The sequence below is a fragment of the Eptatretus burgeri genome, chromosome 17 (genome assembly GCF_056783735.1).
Source record: "Eptatretus burgeri isolate ZD-2024b chromosome 17, Ebu_testis_v1, whole genome shotgun sequence".
NCBI lineage: Eukaryota > Metazoa > Chordata > Myxini > Myxiniformes > Myxinidae > Eptatretus > Eptatretus burgeri.
The window spans coordinates 58,592,623-58,610,997 of NC_140977.1; the positions used below are offsets into that span (position 1 = coordinate 58,592,623).

General features: G+C 49.5%; 1 protein-coding gene across 1 annotated transcript in view; it reads left to right on the plus strand.

Annotated features, from left to right (window-relative positions):
- Nucleotides 1-18,375, plus strand: part of ZC4H2 (zinc finger C4H2-type containing) — a 56,562-nt gene that overhangs the window by 5,402 nt on the left and 32,785 nt on the right. The window lies entirely within an intron of this gene.

An 18,375-nucleotide genomic window follows, 5' to 3' on the forward strand; every position in this document is an offset into this window, starting at 1 on the left:
ATAAACGGACTATGCAGGTAACAAATCTCATTTCAGTCTCTCTTAGCAACCGCTCGTTGGATAGAAAGTCCGACCAGCGATAGCCAAGGATTCTCCGAAGAGACCTGGTACCAAAGGAATTAAGTCTCCGTCTCAGATCCTTGGTCAGAGTCGAAGTATCACATCCATAGAGCAAGACTGGAAGCACCAAGGACCTGAAGACTCGGACTTTCGTCCTCCCGCACAGGTACCGGCAGCACCACACCCCATTATCCAGTGAATACATGACTCCCCAGGCCCGACCCAGACGTCTATTGACCTCTGACTCACAGCCACCAACAGAGACATGAATATCACTGCCAAGGTAAGTGAATCTCTCCATGACCTCAATATCCTCACCAGAAACAGACACAGACAGGAGAGCAGCATCCAAGATGTCATTGAAAGCCTGGATCTTAGTTTTGACCCAGGAAACCCGTAATCCAGGCGGCTCCGACTCCTCATTTAGCACCTCGAGGGCCCCCAAAAGGATATCTAAAGTCTCCGCAAAGATGACTGCATCATCTGCGAAATCAAGGTCAGAGATCTTGACATTCCCAAACGATGCACTACAGCTTGATCTCTCTGACATCCTCCTGAGAATCCAGTCCATACAAGTGCTGAAAAGTGTGGGGGCCAGTACACACCCCTAACAAACTCCAGTAACAACTGGAAATAAGTCAGAGATGGTACCACCACATCTCACAGCACTCTCAGTACCAGAGTATAGTTCAGACATCAGATCGATCAGTTTTGGTGGCACCTCACGAAGACCAAGAATCCTCCAGAGGGAATCCTGATTCACTGTATCAAGAGCTTTACAGAAATCAGCATCAGCTGCAAGCAGCCCCTGCCGAAACTCTCATCTGCGTTCGCTGAGGACCCGAAGAGCAAGGATACGGTCAATCGTTGACCTCTTTGGTGTAAAGCCTGACTGTTCTGGACGCTGGTACTCAAGCAGATGGTGGCGAACCCTATCAAGAATTATCCAAGCAAAGACTTTGCCCGGCACTGAGAGCAGCGTCACCCCTCGGTAGTTGTTGCAGTCTTGGTGATAACCCTTCCCTTTCCAAAGAGGGACAGCAAGGCCCCTCTTCCAGTCAGTTGTGATGGTGCCTGTGTTCCAGGCAGAGCACAAAACTGCATGCAACACAGGTGCAGCATTTCCACCAGCCTTGAGAAGTTCAGCATGGATGCCACAGATCCCGAGAGCTTTACCCCCATTTCAACCGGTTCACCACAGCCCGTGTTTCCACAGGCGAAGGTGGACCACAGTTGATTGTAGGGTCAGCAACAGTTATTGTAACACCCTTGACGTCCAACTCGACAGCTGGTGGATCAGCCTGATACAACCACACAGAGTAACCGGCCCAGCGGGCCTTCACTTCGGACTGCTCTGTCAAGAGCCTACCACCCTCTACTCTAACTGCAGTACACCGAGGGATGGGCTTGGATAAACGCAATGCATGAATTCACCTGGAAGCAGGACGAGAATAACTTGACCACAAGTGATGCTCTACCCCCTCACAGATTCCTCGCACATAGGCCTCCTTGTCCACTCTTAGTGCACGTACAGTTTTACGCCTCAGCTCCCTGAACAGCTCAGCTTTGCCATTCAGCCTGGCCCTGCGACTCTGGTCAATGGTATCCAGTGTCCCTTGAGACAAAATTCTTCTTCGCCCTATGGTGAGTTCCAAGATATCCACCGGCAACATTAAGGACAGTGGTCTTGTAGGCACTCCACAACTCTTCAGGATCTCCCATAGCACCCAGACCCCCCAAATCTCCACTCAGCGTGTTCGCAAACTCCTCAGCTTGCCAACAACAAGCCAAGGCCGGGATGGTACCATTCTCCCGGATTTAAGCTGAAACTTTGGAGTTGCGACAACAAGCCGGTGGTCAGTATTGAGGAACTGAGCACTTCAGTCGACCTTGCAGTTCTGGATCATCCTCCAGCAACCGTCAATGAGGACATGGTCAATCTCCTTTGCCACACCGCCAGCGTTGGAATACCAAGTCCAGCGATGAGCTTGTGGGTGCTGAAACCATGAACCAGCCACCCTAAGTCCATGACTTCTTGCAAAGTCAAGGAACTTAGTGCTATTCTGGTTCATAGTTCCTAACCCATGGGGACCAACACATGTCTCATAACCATCCCTATCAGTTCCAGTCGATGCATTGAAATCCCCCAAGACTAGAAGTGTATCTCGTCTGGGGCACTGATCAACCACAGACTCGAGCGTGGCGTAGAATGCATCCTTCACGGTGAGATCACTCGCCTCAGTCGGAGGATAAACAGAGACCAGGGAAATGACACCTAAGGAGTGACGAATCCTTAATCTCATAATACGCTCGTTGACCGGTGTTACCTCAATTATCATTGGGGTCAGCCTATTGGACACAGCTACAGCAACTCCTTGGGTATGGTAACCATCAGAGCGACCAGACCAATAGTAGGTGTAACCACCCACCATTATCTCTCCGCAATCCGGTCTCCGAACCTCAGAGAGAGCTGCAATCCCGATGTCCAAACACTTAAGCTCAGATGATAACAGAGACAGGTGATCATCTTCTCTTAGGGAAAGGACATTCCAGGCACCCACCCGAAGGGACCGCCTCAGGTTAACCCAAGGAGACCGCCGTCTGGTGGACGATACCTCAGCACCACTCCAACACACTCTCCCGCAATCTGACCCAGGGATGTTACCCCGTGGTTTCCCTCCTATCATCAAAGATTGGGGGTCCCGAAGGCTTTGCCCCAATCCCGTCATCCGGTGAGCTGCCCTGCGAAGGGAAGCTGCACAGGAGGTACTCCCACGGAGTGGGTTTTCAGATTTTTTTTGCGTTTTTGTGTTTTGCGGAATGAAGGGTTTTACGGTGGCCGGGGTGCAAATCCTGACACCAACCTCCTAATAAGAAGTGACCCAACTGCAGGAAGACTTCCGCAGACACAGTTGGGCACTAGATATGGATGGCTGTTGGCTCACAAGGAGCTCCTCCGCCCTTTGACAGGTTTTGTTTTTAATCCTGCTGGGTGTCCATATCCAAACACCCTCCTCACCAAAAAAACAACAAAAAAAAAGGGGAGACGATTTAGTCGCCGACAACCCGACCATGGAACAGGTTAGTACAGGTTTACATGGTACCTGTAGCAAGTCACAGACCTAATCTGGCCTGATCTGACAATCATAGTGTCATTTCCATGGTGTCCTTCATGAAGTGTCAACAAGCTATCACTGGCACCATGAAAAAAATTCCAAATTCGTGCCCTGACTTCCTGAGTTTGAGTGACGACCCGTTCAAGGGTTTAACCCCATAGCCACGAAACTGATTGGGCAGAACCAATGCTCTTTGTAGACTGTGAAGCATGGTACACCAAATAATATTAATATATACTAGCCGAAACCCCGTCACAGACAGATTCCGTTCATTCAACTACCCTCACCAGCTCACACGCACTCGAGCGACATGGACTGGACAAGACTTGCTTGCCCCCGCCTACTCATCCCCCGCCCCTGCCCCATTCCCCCCCGCCTCCCACCCCCCCGTCTTCAATTTGCTTACCCCCACCCAAAAATTTAATTACCCCGGCCCCACTCCCGCCTCTTCACTCCCCGCCCCCATCTCTTGATTCCCCACCCCATTTGCCCCGGGCCCCCGCTCCCCTGTCCACCCCTCACACTCAACCCTACCTAATTCACCCCAGCCCCCACCCACTCAACCCCCACCCAATTTCCCCCCCCCCGCAGTCTCCTGCTTTCAATTTGCTTACCCCCGCCCAAAAATTTGCTTACCTTGCCCCCCGCCTCTTCACTCCCTGCCCCCGTCTCTTCATCGCCCGCCCCCGCCTCTTCACTCCTCGCCGCCGTCTCAACGAAAAGTGTTTATTCTGCTTCAGAGTTGAAAGTTGACTATTGCCACTATGTGCGATGGACTCTTACAGGTACGAAATGTCTTTCAGTCCAGGTCACAGTACCGAGAAAAACGTGACGCGACCGCGAGGAGGAGCACAAAATTGGTCCTTCAGTATTAATATATAGATTGTTACGGATTCGGAGTTCGAGTTCGACCACGGGGGGGGGGGGGGGGAAGCACTCGAGTCCCTCCCGAATGCCCAGACCTGAGGCTGCCAGGCAGGTAACTCCGCACGCCATGGGTTGCTCAGCAACCACAAACACCGATTGGTACCGCCAATCCTGACAGGGTTACACATCTTCACGTGTTATCGTTTAACGGTAAATTGACTGCACCAAGCGAGTTTTGTGCCCTCGATGCGTACTTGCATTAACTTACCGTTTCAGGTGCAGCCGAGAGGAGTTGCTAAGTACACACCAACTAATAAGAGCCAAGCAGGTGGGGTACAATTTCCCGTCTAACTATACTTATGCACTGTCGGACCAATAAAGGAAAAGACAACTGAGACAGATTGGAAATAACAACAAACAATTATTTATTACACACACACTAGCAAGCAATCATTTAAAAGCAAGTATCGACAAGCAAGAAAGCAAAAGGCACAAAATAGGAGATTTCACCAGAACACGTGTTCTTCTTATTCAATCTTACTTACACAAAGGACACATGACCATCATTCAAATCAGGGAGAAGAATAAAGAAAGAAGAACTTTGCTTTCTTTTTTTTGTTGTTTTCTGCAACTCAATCGGTCAACTTCCCGACCCGGATCTCAACCAATGGTACCCCATCTCTTCTGGATCTGATTTTGACAAATTTCCCAAACAATATCTACTGCTCTTCCTCCGCTCCAATTGGTTCTTCTGACCACGTCCTTGTCAAAGTGGACATCTCTCTGGTTATTATCAGAGAACCACCTCACCGCCGTCGAGTCTGGCATTTCACTCAAGCCGACTGGCAGGGTCTCCGAGCAGACATCAAACTTACAGACTTGTCTCCTATCACGACTTTCTCAAACATCAACTCATCCTGGGAATTCTTTCAAAGAAACTTGCTCTCCCTCATGCACAGATTTATCCTCTCTCTTCTTCAGTTGTCTTACCCTTCCTCCCACCCTTGGTTCACTGAAACTTGTGGTGAGGCAGTTGTCCTGAAACAACTTGCCTTTGCCTCATGGAAAGCAAACCCAACTGAGGGTAATCTCAGTTTCTACAATAAAGCTTGGAAGAAGTGTGTATCTACCCTCAGGAGAGCCAGAAAACAACATCTTTCTCATCTCAAGTCTGAACTCTCAAACCTCTCTCCCTCCTCAAAATCCTGGTGGCATCTAATAAAATCTTTTTCTGGTGTATGTTCCCCCTCCATCCCCTCCCTTATCTCAAATGGCAGCACTGCTGATTCCACTCGTGAAAAGGCTGAATGCCTAAACTCGGTGTTTGCAGCTAAATCTTGTGTACGAAACCCATCGCTTTCTCTACCCACCTTACCCAGTCGCACCCAACTGTCCCTGGACTCTGTGTCCTTTACTCCTGACAAGGTGGAGAGTTTGCTGTCAAACCTCGACTCGGATTCTGCAACCGGTCCAGACGGCATCAGCCCACGTGTCCTAAAAACCTGCTCTTCTGCTCTTGCTCGCCCCCTTTCTGTTCTATTCACCCTCTCATTTGCTCAAGGTCATCTGCCATCTGCTTGGAAATCAGCAAACATCACTGCCCTGCACAAAAAGGTGCAAAAACAGATCCCTGTAACTACAGACCAATCAGCCTTATCCCAATCATCAGCAAGGTTTTGGAATCCATCATCGCTCCAGACATCAAATCCTTCCTCTTCTCCAATGGCTTGATTTCCAATCTTCAATTTGGTTTCAGACCAGGTCACTCTACCCTGGATATGCTGCTTTTGCTCTCCCAACAATGGATGGAGGTCCTCAATACCACACATGAAATACAAGCCGTAACCCTGGACATATCACGTGCTTTTGACACGGTCTGGCACCCTGCCCTGCTCACCAAACTCTTCCTATGGTATCCAAGGCCATCTCCACTCATGGCTCGCAGACTTCCTCTCCTGTCGAAGTCAACGTGTGGCCCTAAATGGAGTACCATCATCCCTTCTTCCTGTCCAGGCTGGAGTTCCTCAAGGTAGCGTTCTGAGCCCTGTTCTTTTTCTGGTTTTCATCAATGATCTCTCCGACTCTCTGGAAAATCCTCTACCTCTTTGCTGATGACTCCACCCTCTGCCGTACCATTGGTCATCCCTCAGACCGGCAAGCAGCAGCTTCTTCGCTCACTGCAGATCTGGGTAAAATCACAAACTGGTCCAAACGTGGAACATGTCTTTCAATCCAGACAAATCTCACACTCTTACGATGTCTCTCCGAAAGGACCGTTTGGAACCCCCCCCCACACATCCACTTTCTCAACAATCCTCTGGAAGAAGTCCTTTCTTTCAAGCTTCTGGGTCTCACTATCTGCCATGACCTTTCCTGGGAAAGCCACATTTCAAACCTCGCCTCCAAAGCCAGTCGTCGACTGGGAATCCTCCATCGTGCAAAGTCCTTCCCTGGCTCAGCTGAGCTCCTGACAACTTACAAAGCTTTCGTCCGCAGCCTGATGGAGTACTGCTCTCCCCTCTGGGCTGGTGCTCCTGCCTCCCACCTTTCTCGGCTTCACGCTGTGGAAACCAAGGCATTTCGGATCATTGGCATCTCTCGCAATGAGGCTGAGTCTTTGGGCCTGCCTCATTCACCACAGGTTGGTCGGTGGTCTTTCTGTCTTCTACCGTCTCCTCTCCAGCCTCGCCCCCCCCCCTGCTCTCTCTGTGATTTGCCCCAACCACATTTCCGCAGGGCGCTCAAGGTCCGCCAACAACCCCCTTCTGGTAAAACTACCAAAATCACGAATCACTGCTCACCTTCACTCTTTCATGCCTCTTTTTTTCCCCGCCTTTGGAATAAACTTCCTCACTCTATTCATTCCCATTCTTCCCTCCAGGCCTTCAAAACAGCTGTTCACCACCACCTCTTGTCATCCCCAATCCAAATCCTCGATCTTTTCTACCCCCGATAATCCACCCAAGCCCACCTCCTTCAAATTCCCTGCTTTCCTTCCTGAAAGTCCCTGTAATGTCCATCTTCTATTTCCCATGTTCCCCATCCCATCCCTCCCCCTTCCACAGATCTCCTAATGTCTCTATTCCCCACCGTTTTGTCCTTCCCTCTCTCACCCCTCTTGTCTCATGTCCCCCATGATGTGAGTTGTGTGTTCGCTCTCATACGAGCCTCGCCGAGGTATACAAAAAATAAATAAATAAATAACTGGAAAATAAAAAAAAAAAGAAAAATACCAGAGAATGTGGAGGAAAGGTGGATGGAGAAGATGGGCAGTGGAGATGACACGATGTGACACGATGTGACACGATGGGACATGCAGCCCACGTCTCTGAGCTTCCCAGACCCAGTCGGTGAGTCTTCTCCGGCATCCCAGATATGCCACTCGCCCTCCTCTGTATCAGCTTCTTCCTCCTCAGGCCCCTGTCGATGAGGTGCTGCCATTCACCGTCCTCGTCCTTCATGGCTGACAGGATCGAGACCGCAGGATGACATTCATGGAAGGAGTGTTGTTCAACCCCTCCCTCTTTATTATTCACTCTCTCTTCAGTTTCTTTCACCACAGAAGCTTAACACCAACTGCTCGTGAAGCCTTCCTTCTTCTTCTTCTTCTTCTTCTTCTTCTTCTTCTTCTTCTTCTTCTTCTTCTATCACGAACCTTCGACGTCTCACTTTCCCTTCCTCTCGTGAGCTCGTTTTTGTCTCGGCCAATGTGAGCCTGTCCCTTATTGGTCCACAGCCGATGGGGGCAGACCATGATGCGGCTTGTGGAAAATTCCACATCATACTGAGGAAACGTTCAGTGCACCCGCCCTTCCCTCACGTGCAAGCTCCGCCCCCTTCCTCACGTGTAAGCTCCACCTCCTGCCTCACGTGCAAGCTCCGCCCCCTTCCCTCACGTGCAAGCACCGCCCCCTTCCTCACGTGCAAGCTCCGCCCCCTCCCTCACGTGCAAGCACCGCCCCCTCCCTCACGTGCAAGCTCCGCCCCCTCCTCACGTGCAAGCTCCGCCCCATCCCTCACGTGCAAGCATCCACTCGTACAGTCCTGCACTGAACCACACCTGTGAGAAGCGCCGCACCTCGTGCCACGAACTTGCATGTGCGAATGGAGCGAAAATGTCGAGGGATTCCTCCGGACCGAGGGATGACCGAAAGGCCACAGGGTTGAAGGTGAAGGAGGGATTGTGAAAAGGAGCAGAGGAGGGGGGTAATGGACCGATGGGGAAATGGAGAGGTTGTTGAAAGGATTTTTGGTGAAGGGGAGCTTATTGGTGGATTGAGAAAGGTGGGGGGGGGTGAGGGGAAAACGGACTGATGGTGTGAAGGAGGTATGGTTGAAAGTTCGCAGAGGGATTGAACAGAACGTTGGTGTGAAGAAGGAAAGATTGAAAGTAACAGAGGGAGAGGGGAGATATTATACCGGGGGAAATACTGTTTCGAATTTGGAAACTTATCACGCACAACATCCAGGTTCCTACGGCTCAGTTATTTCGGTAGGTATGTGTTTTATAGATGGCTTCCCGTCCCTTGTCTAATGGGTAAATCGATGCAAATGCGCTGTGATTTATTTTAATAGTCAGGAGTTTTATCGGGATTCTGCAGAGAAGATCAACAACGCTCCCGCCCCGAGATTCTTGCAGCGAAAACAAGAATGACGGTTAGAACAATGCTGCAGACAAGAACGACAATCCCCCACCCCGGGATTTTCCCCGCGCGCCGGGGAGGCGGAGGGTTGAGCGTGCCGGAGCGCATAAAAGGAAGAAAAGGAGCCAGCCAATGAGAAGCGAAGGGAGGGTGCAAGCGAGAGAGGAGCCAGCCAATGAGAAGCGAAGGGAGGGTGCAAGCGAGAGAGGAGCCAGCCACCAAGAAGCGAAGGGAGGGTGCAAGCGAGAGAGGAGCCAGCCACCAAGAAGCGAAGGGAGGGTGCAAGCGAGAGAGGAGCCAGCCAATGAGAAGCGAAGGGAGGGTGCAAGCGAGAGAGGAGCCAGCCAATGAGAAGCGAAGGGAGGGTGCAAGCGAGAGAGGAGCCAGCCAATGAGAAGCGAAGGGAGGGTGCAAGCGAGAGAGGAGCCAGCCACCAAGAAGCGAAGGGAGGGTGCAAGCGAGAGAGGAGCCAGCCAATGAGAAGCTAAGAAGGAGCGCTCACCTTGCTGGAGCGTTCATCGTGTTGGAGCGCTCGTCTCAGAAGGCCTGGATTGGTCTTGTCACTGTCGTCTGGAACATCTTCCTCCTCCTCCTCCTCCTCCTCCTCCTCCTCCCCCTCCTGAAAGATCGAGCTTGTGAAAAACCATCCGCCGCCGGAGCCGGAAGGGTTGCGTGCCATCTCTGGAGAGAATGGAGTCGAGGTCTGGTGGCCAGGACGGGCGCCGAGTGGAGTCAGGGAGGCCGGGTTCGGCTCGCCTCTCACCGGACCGAGTCAGCCTGAAAACCGCACGAGGCGGACAGGTCACAGACAGACCGTGATCTTCAGCTCGACTATCGTCTGGGCTGAAGGTCCTAATAAAGGCAATAGTCACCACCTCGTTTGGTGTGTGTGTGTGTGTGTGTGTGTGTGTGTGTGTGTGTGTGTGTGTGTGTGTGTGTGTGTGTGTGTGTGTGTGTGTGTGTGTGTGTGTGTGTGTGTGTGTGTGTGTGTGTGTGTGTGTGTGTGTGTGTCCTTAGGCCAGTCTGATAAGTAGTGAACTGTTATGTGCTTGTGCCTGTACATACGTGCATTGTGTGATATTTGGTTTAATTCTGCCTCTTACATGCTCCCCTAATTCCCCCCATTATTGTTGAATAAATACCCCGATTATTAAATGTATCAGCTCGTTTTGTGTTTCTTTCATTGGTTCGACATGACGCATGTTTGAGGATTAGTGTCGCTAAATTGTTCATTTGGTCTGGCCCGACTTTGGTAATTCCGCTCGGTTACACCGGATCCGAGTCGGCGATAGCGACTCGATTCGGACAAAGTCGGCCGAGGCTGAATTTCTCCGGTACGTTGGATCACATGGGTATTTAGGTGAATTGAAATTGGCAATCGACCCTACCCCACGTGATCTATCTATTGGCGAGTTCGGTCCGATAGAGGACCCGTCGGCTCCGGAGTTATCCGGGGGACGACCTATACATTCTTGGCGATCGGTAGAGCCGACTCCGCAGGTCCATCTGGCGGTCGTGCTCGCGGCCGATACCTGGCCCCGCAACAATACAACCTAACCAACGCATGCCTCCACCGAACAACTCCTTGACGAGGGACCAAGGACTATCTTCACAAAGACTAATGAAATAACTAATCCACGGGTCACCTACATGTCCATGCACGCTCTCCCCTAAGGGTAAGTTTCCAAAACCATAACATTTTAAAGTTCATTCTCACCACTCACTGACTCACAGACTGATATTCATGTTCAGTACCTTCCAGGTGACGTAGAAAGTTGAAATTTTGCATGCTGATGGACATCAAAGCTGATACACTGCGGAAAAAACTCACAGAACCATTGGAAAGTGTCCCTAAATGAAAATATCAACAAATGAAGAAAATGAAAGAAAAATAAATGCAGGTGATCGATATGAAACAATGGGGAAACACGGCAATTTTACGTGCCAATGGATTTCGAAGTGAATCCACCAGGAAAAAAAAAGAATCGTCAGAAAACGTCCATAAATGAAAATATAAATAAATGAAAAAAAAGATCACAAAACAAATGTAGGTGAGCCACCCGAGACAATGGGGAAGCATGGTTTGTTATTGCTTACACAGTGTAAGCATACCACTCTGATGGGTTCATCGATCTCTCACCTCAAATGAGCAATCTTTTTGGAGTGTGTATTGGTAGACATGCGAGTTCAGTGTAAATATTCAGTGAGCAAATGTCAAGGTCTTTGTTATCAGATATCACCTGTCTCTGTTGTCATCTGAGCTCCAGCATTTGAATATCGGTATTGCAGCACTCTCTGAGGTTCAGAGACCAGACAGTGGTGAGACCATGGCGGGTGGTTACACCTACTGGACAGTCTGGCCACTTTGATGGGTACCATTCCCAGGGAGTTGCTGTTGCCATGTCCAATAAGCTAACTCCCATGATAATTGAGGTAACACCAGTCAATGAGCGTATTATGAGACAAGGGATTTGTCACTCCTTGGGGGTCATATCCCTGGTCTCTGTATATACTCCAACGGAGGTTAGTGATATCGCTGTGAAGATGGATTCTATGCCACACTTCAGTCTGTGGTTGATCAGTGCCCCAGACGAGATACTCCTCTAGTCTTGAGGGATTTCAATGCATCGACTGGAATGGACAGTGATGGCTATGAGACATGTGTTGGTTCCCATGGGTCTGGAACTGTGAACCAGAATAGCACGAAGTTCCTTGATTTTGCAAGAAGTTGTGGTCTTATGGTGGTTGGTTCATGGTTTCAGTGCCCACAGACTCATCACTTGACTTGGTATTCCTACGCTGGTGGTGTGGCAAAGGAGATTGGCCATGTGCTCGTTCATAGGCACTGGAGGATGATTCAGAACTGCAGGGTCTACCAGAGTGCTCAGTTCCTCAACAATGACCACAGGTGTGTTGCAGCAACTCTGAAGTTGCAGCTTAAATCCAGGAGAATGGTATCTTCCCAGCCAAGGCTGGATGTTGGCAAGCTCAGGGATGAGAGGGTAGCTGAGGAGTTTGCGAACAGGCTGAGTGGAGATTTGGGGGGTTCTGGGTGGTTTGGGGCATCCTGAAGATTGTGGAGTGCCTTCAAGGATACCATCCTTGATTTTGCCGGTGGATGTCTTGGAACTCATCATCAGGCGAAGAAGAATTTTGTCTCTCGGGACACTGGATACCATTGACCGGAGTCGCAGGGCCAGGCTGAATGGCAGAGCTGAGCTGTTCAGGGAGCTGAGGCATAAAACTGTACGTTTGCTGAGGGCAGACAAGGAGGTCTGTGGCGTCCTCACCAGCCTGTATAGACAATACCTGTATAGTCCTTACCGAATGCAGACTTGAGTTTCCACAGGGGCTGCTTGCAGCTGATGTTGATCTACACAAAGCATTTGAGTCAATGAATCAGGATGCCCTATGGAGCATTCACGGTCTTCGTGGGGTGCCACAAAAACTAATCAATCCGATACCTGAACTATACCCTGGTGCTGAGAGTGATGTGAGATGTGGTGGTACCATCTCTGACTTATTTCCAGTTGTTACTGGAGTTCTTCATGGGTGTGTACTTGCCCCCACCCTTTTCAGCACTCGTATGGTTCTAATCCTGGGGCGGATGTTGGAGAGATCAAGCTGCGGTGCATCATTTGGGAGTGTCAAGATCTCTGAACTTTATTTCGCAGATGATGCAGTCATCTTTGCGGAGACTGTGGATATCCTTTTGGGGGCCTTTGAAGTGCTGAGTGATGAGTCGGGGCCACTGGGATTACCGGTTTCCTGATTCAAAACTAAGATCCAGGCTTTCAATAACATCTTGGATGTTGCTGTCTTTAATGTGCCTGTTTGTGGTGAGGATGTTGAGATCATGGAGAGATTCACTTAGCTTGGCAGTGCTATTCATGTCTCCACTAGCTGTGAGGCAGAGATCAATCGGCATCTGGGTCGGGCCTGGGGAGTCTTATGGATTCACTGGATCATGGGGCGTGGCGCTGTCGGTACTTGTGCAATAGGATGAACATTTGAGTCTTCAGGTCCTTGGTGCTTCCAGTTTTGCTCTATGGATGTGATACTTGGACTCTGACCAGGGATCTTAGATGGAGACTTTCCTCCTTGTACCAGGTCTCTTTGGAGAATCCTTGGGTATCGCTGGTTGGACATTGTGTCCAATGAGCAGTTGCTGAGAGAGATTCAGATAAGATTTGTTACCGGTATAGTCCGTGAACCTCGGCTGCAGCTGTATGAACATGTTGCTCGTTTTCCTGATGCTGATCTTGCTCATCAGATTCCATCAGCAAGGGAGCCTCATGAATGGTGGAGGCCGACGGGCCGACCACGTGCCTTGTGGTTGCAGGAGGTTGATCGACATCTCAAGGAGATGGGAATGGGCCAGGCGTCTGCATCATGGATAGCCAGACGGAAGCCCCTGGGGTACTGGCAGAAAGTAGATGCAGAGACGTGCTGTTCTGGCACATGCACCCACACCTGACCTGACCTGAGATATCAAAGTGGGTTTAGCTGGTAAACTTGGCAACATCAGTTCATTCCACCAGTGAAGAATTCCTTGTTGTACGTCCGAAGTACTGCTTGGGAGTGAGGGTGATATTATGAAAGCTCGGCTGGGAAACAAATTCAGGCATGCTTTGGGCCCCACCCTTTTCTGCCCCTTACGTGCTCCCCTAATTCCTCCCATTATTGTTGAATAAATACCCCGATTGTTAAATGTATCAGCTCGTTTTGTGTTTCTTTCATTGGTTCGACCTGACGGAAGGTCACAAAACTTATGTCCATGCCAACCCAGCAACTCCAGCCACATATCCCTTTCCACATCGCCTCTCTCTCTCTCTCTCCTCTCTCCTCTCTCCTCTCTCCTCTCTCCTCTCTCCTCTCTCCTCTCTCCTCATGTCATCCTGTAAAGTTTTGTGGCCTTTGACCTTGGGAGTTCAAAGGAATGGCATCACAAACGAACAAGAAAGTTGTTGTGCAGAGCACGACACTTGTAAAATCCCTAAAACAAATTTGACCGTAAAAATAATTTGTGGTTGAGTTCAATGCCCCAATGTGAAAATTTCATCCACAGTCTGATGGAGTACTGCTTCCCCCCTCTGGCGTGGTGCTCCTGCCAAGCTTGACCCCATGCTGTGGAAACCAAGGCTTTTAGGATCATGGGTATCTCCCAGCAATGAAGCTGAGTCTTTGGGTCTCTTACTCTCTCACCGGAGGCAGGTCGGTGGTTTTTCTGTCTTCAACCCTCTCCTCTCTGGCCTCGCCCCTCCCCCTCCTTCACCCCCTGCTCTGTCTGCGATATTTCTGCAGGGCGTTCAAGGTTCGCCAACAACCCCCTTCTGAGAAAACTACCAAAATCAAGAAGCTCTGCTCACCTTCACTCTTTCATTCCTCTTTTTCCCCCGCCTCTGGAACAAGCTCCCACACTCTCTTCAATCCCACTCTCAACTCCAGGTTTTCAAAACACCAGCTGTTCACCATCACATGTCTTCCCCCATCCAAAACCACGATCTTTTCTACCCGCGTTGATTCACCCCAAACCCACCTCCTTTAAATTCCCTGTTTTCCTTCCTGAAAGTCCCTGTATTACCATCTTGTTTACTCCATGTACCCCGCCCCGTCCCTCGCCCTTCCACAGATATCCTATTGTCTTTGTTCCCCACTATTTCATGCTTTCCTCTCCCGCCCCTCTTGTCTCCTGCCCTGTTGTATGTTTCTGTGTATTATCTCTTATACGAGCCTCGACATGGTATACAATTAAAAAAAAAACCCTCTTCAAATTTGAAGTCAATCGTATGATAATTGAGCATTTTAGAAATCTCATCTAAGTTGTTGACCTTTGACCTTTTGAACTTTTGACCTCAAACAATATGCTTGTTCTAAATGTCAAACTCTACCATGTGGTGAAGTTTTGTAAAGATCGGTTTAAAATTATTATGACCTGAAGGCGATAGACAGACAGACAGACAGACAGACAGACAATAACAAAATCGAATAACCAATATACTTGGAAAAGCTTTGATTTAGCAATTAACAAACAGACAAATATACAGACGGGTGAAAACATTACCTACTTCCACCTTCAGTGGCGGAGGTAACAAAGATTATAATCAGTCACAGAAAATGACCAGAGGGATACAGACTCCTCCTACACAGATGCGTAAGTCTGCGCGGCCACCCCGAGGAGCCGGAATGTGCACTGAAAAGGATAATGACTGCACCTCCTCCAGTGAGGAAGGGGGTCCCCACCTCACGACAGGACATTGTTCTATTTTGGTTCAGCCATCGTAGTCGACGGATCTGTTATGATATATACAGCCTGCACTGCTATTATTGTAGTGATGGTTCGTGCAGGTCCATCACCACTCTCTCTTTCCTGCAAGATCTGCAGTCGGGTTTTTTTTTTTTTTTTTTTTTTTTTTTGTATACCTTGGTCGAGGCTCGTATGAGAGCTAACACACAACTCACAGCAAGGAGGCATGAGACAAGAGGGGTGGGAGTGGAAGGGACAAAACATTGGGGAACAGACACAGGTGAACTGTGGAAGGGAGAGGGATGGGGATGGGACGGGGAACATGGCGAGGCGAAGATGGACATTACAGTGACTTTCAGGAAGGAAAGCAGGAGAATTGAAGGAAGTGGGCTTGGGTGGATTATCGGGGGTAGAAAAGATCGAGGATTTGGATGGGGGAAGATAAGAGGTGGTGGTGAACAGCTGTTTTGAAAGCCTGGAGGGAAGAATGGGAAAGAATAGAGTGAGGAAGTTTATTCCAAAGGCGGGAAAAAAGAGGAATGAAAGAGTGAAGATGAGCAGTGATTCGTGATTTTGGTAGTTTTACCAGAAGGGGGTTGTTGGCGGACCTTGAGCGCCCTGTGGAAATGTGGTTGGGACAAATCGCAGAGAGAGCAGGGGGGCAAGGCTGGAGAGGAGTCGGTAGAAGACAGAAAGACCACCGACCAACCTGCGGTGATTGAGTGAGAGGCCCAAAGACTCAGCTTCATTGCGGGAGATGCCAATGATCTTAAAAGCCCTGGTTTCGACAGCGTGAAGTCGAGAAAGGTGGGAGGCAGGAGCACCAGCCCAGAGGGGAGAGCAGTACTCCATCAGGCTACGGACAAAAGCTTTGTAAGTAGTCAGGAGCTCAAGAGGGCCGAGGAAGGACTTTGCACGACGGAGGATTCCCAGTCGGCGACTGGCTTTTGAGGCAAGGTTGGAAATGTGACTTTCCCAGGAAAGGTCATGGCAGATAGTGAGACCCAGAAGCTTGAAAGAAAAGACTTCTTCCAGAGGATTGTTGAGAAAGTGGATGGGGGGGTTTTGTAAACGGTCCTTTCGAAGAGACATAGTGAGAGTGTGAGATTTGTGTGGATTGAAAGACATGTTCCACGTGTTGGACCAGTTTGTGATTTTATCCAGATCTGCAGTGAGCGAAGAAGCTGCTGCTTGCCGGTCTGAGGGATGACAGATGGTACGGCAGAGGGTGGAGTCATCGGCAAAGAGAAATAGAGGATTTTCCAGAGAGTCCGAGAGATCATTGATGAAAACCAGAAAAAGAACAGGGCCCAGAACGCTACCTTGAGGAACTCCAGCCTGCACAGGAAGAGGGGATGAAAGAACTCCATTTAGGGCCACACGTTGACTGCGACAGGAGAGGAAGTCTGCGAGCCATGAGTGGAGATGGCCTTGAATACCATGGGAAGAGAGTTTGGTGAGTAGGGCAGGGTGCCAGACTGTGTCAAAAGCACGTGATATGTCCAGGGATACGGCTCGGATTTCCTGTCTGGCATTGAGGACCTCCATCCATTGATGGGAGAGCAGTAGCAGCATATCCAGGGTAGAGTGACCTGGTCTGAAACCAAATTGATGATTGGAAATCAAGCCATTGGAGAAGAGGAAGGATTTCATGTCTGAAGCAATGATGGATTCCATAACCTTGCTGATGATTGGGAGAAGGCTGATTGGTCTGTAGTTACAGGGATCTGTTTTTGCACCTTTTTATGCAGGGCAGTGATGTTAGCAGATTTCCAAGCAGATGGCAGATGACCTTGGGAAAATGAGAGGGTGAATAGAACAGAGAGAGGGTGAGCAAGAGCAGAAGAGCAGGCTTTGAGGACACGTGGGCTGATGCCGTCTGGACCGGTTGCAGAATCTGACTCGAGGTTTGAAAGCAAGCTCTCCACCTTGTCAGGAGAAAAGGATACAGAGTCCAGGGACAGTTGGGTGCGACTGGGTAAAGTGGGTAGAGATAGTGATGGGTTTGGGACACAAGATTTAGCTGCAAACACCGAGTTTAGACATTCAGCTTTATCACGTGTGGAATCAGCAGTGCGGCCATTTGAGGTAAGGGAGGGGATGGAGGGGGAACATACACCAGAAACAGATTTGATTAAACGCCACCAGGATTTTGAGGAGGGAGAGAGGTCTGAGAGTTCAGACTTGAGATGAGAAAGATGTTGTTTTCTGGCTCTCCTGAGGGTAGATACACACTTGTTCCGAGCTTTGTGGAAAGAACTGAGATTGCCCTCAGTTGGGTTTGCTTTCCATGAGGCAAAGGCAAGTTGTTTCAGGACAACTGCCTCGCCACAAGCTTCAGTAAACCAAGGGCGGGAGGAAGGGTAAGACAACTGAACACGAGAGGGGATAAATCTGTGCATGAGGGAGAACAAGTTTCTTTGAAAGAATTCCCAGGATGAGTTGATGTTTGAGAAAGTAGTGATAGGAGACCAGTCTGTAAGTTTGATGGCTGCTCGGAGACCCTGCCAGTCGGCTTGAGTGAAATGCCAGACTCGACGGCGGTGAGGTGGTTCTCTGATGACAGCCAGAGAGATGTCCACTTTAACAAGGACGTGGTCAGAAGAACCAATTGGAGCGAAGGAAGAGCAGCAGATATTGTCAGGGTTCCAGAACCTGAGCACACAACGACCTCGAGCAGGACTGCATCCGTTGACCAGAATCCACGTATATCTGGAACTGCGCTTACCGTGACAGAGTGCTATTTAACCTAAAACTGTGGACAAAAGGGTTTTTACAGCGACCTGAAACCGCCGGACACACTTTCCATCATCACTTCATGGAGGCTTTTCAAGGAGGTAATATCCCACCTCCAGATAGGACACGTGCCACTGATTGTCCACCCTGGGAGACACCGGTAACCCACATATCTGGAAGCCATTCCCATATCCACCACCTGGGGAGGCGGTGGTAACATACAGCTCTGCTTTCTCTGAAAGAACCACGGAACACAGTGCTCTACACCAAAGCTAAAACAATGTCGCCTGTTCAACAACCAACAACTACTTGGCTTCAGACGAATCATGGAAGTTGAAATGACCAGAACTGGAGCTTCGTGTGTGTGTCAAGGAGATTTAAAAAAACAACTAATTTTCTACTGCGCCCTCCCAATTAACGATAAGTTTAGAAGTCCTCAGGTTCTAAATCCCACTCCTGATACACCAATTGTCAGCGTTCAAATCCTACACACCGGACTCCAAATCGGACTCGAGCTCAACAACTTATGGGACACCACTCAGACTGGATGAAGTCGTCTACCTTGAGCAGTGAGTACAAGTCGATCACTCCATTTTCGATAAATCACTTGAAAAATTAAAATAATTCTCATATCTGGATCCAGATGTGGATCTTCACCAAAATCGAACCAATTGGTTCTGGTCACACACCCAATCTGTCCACCAAG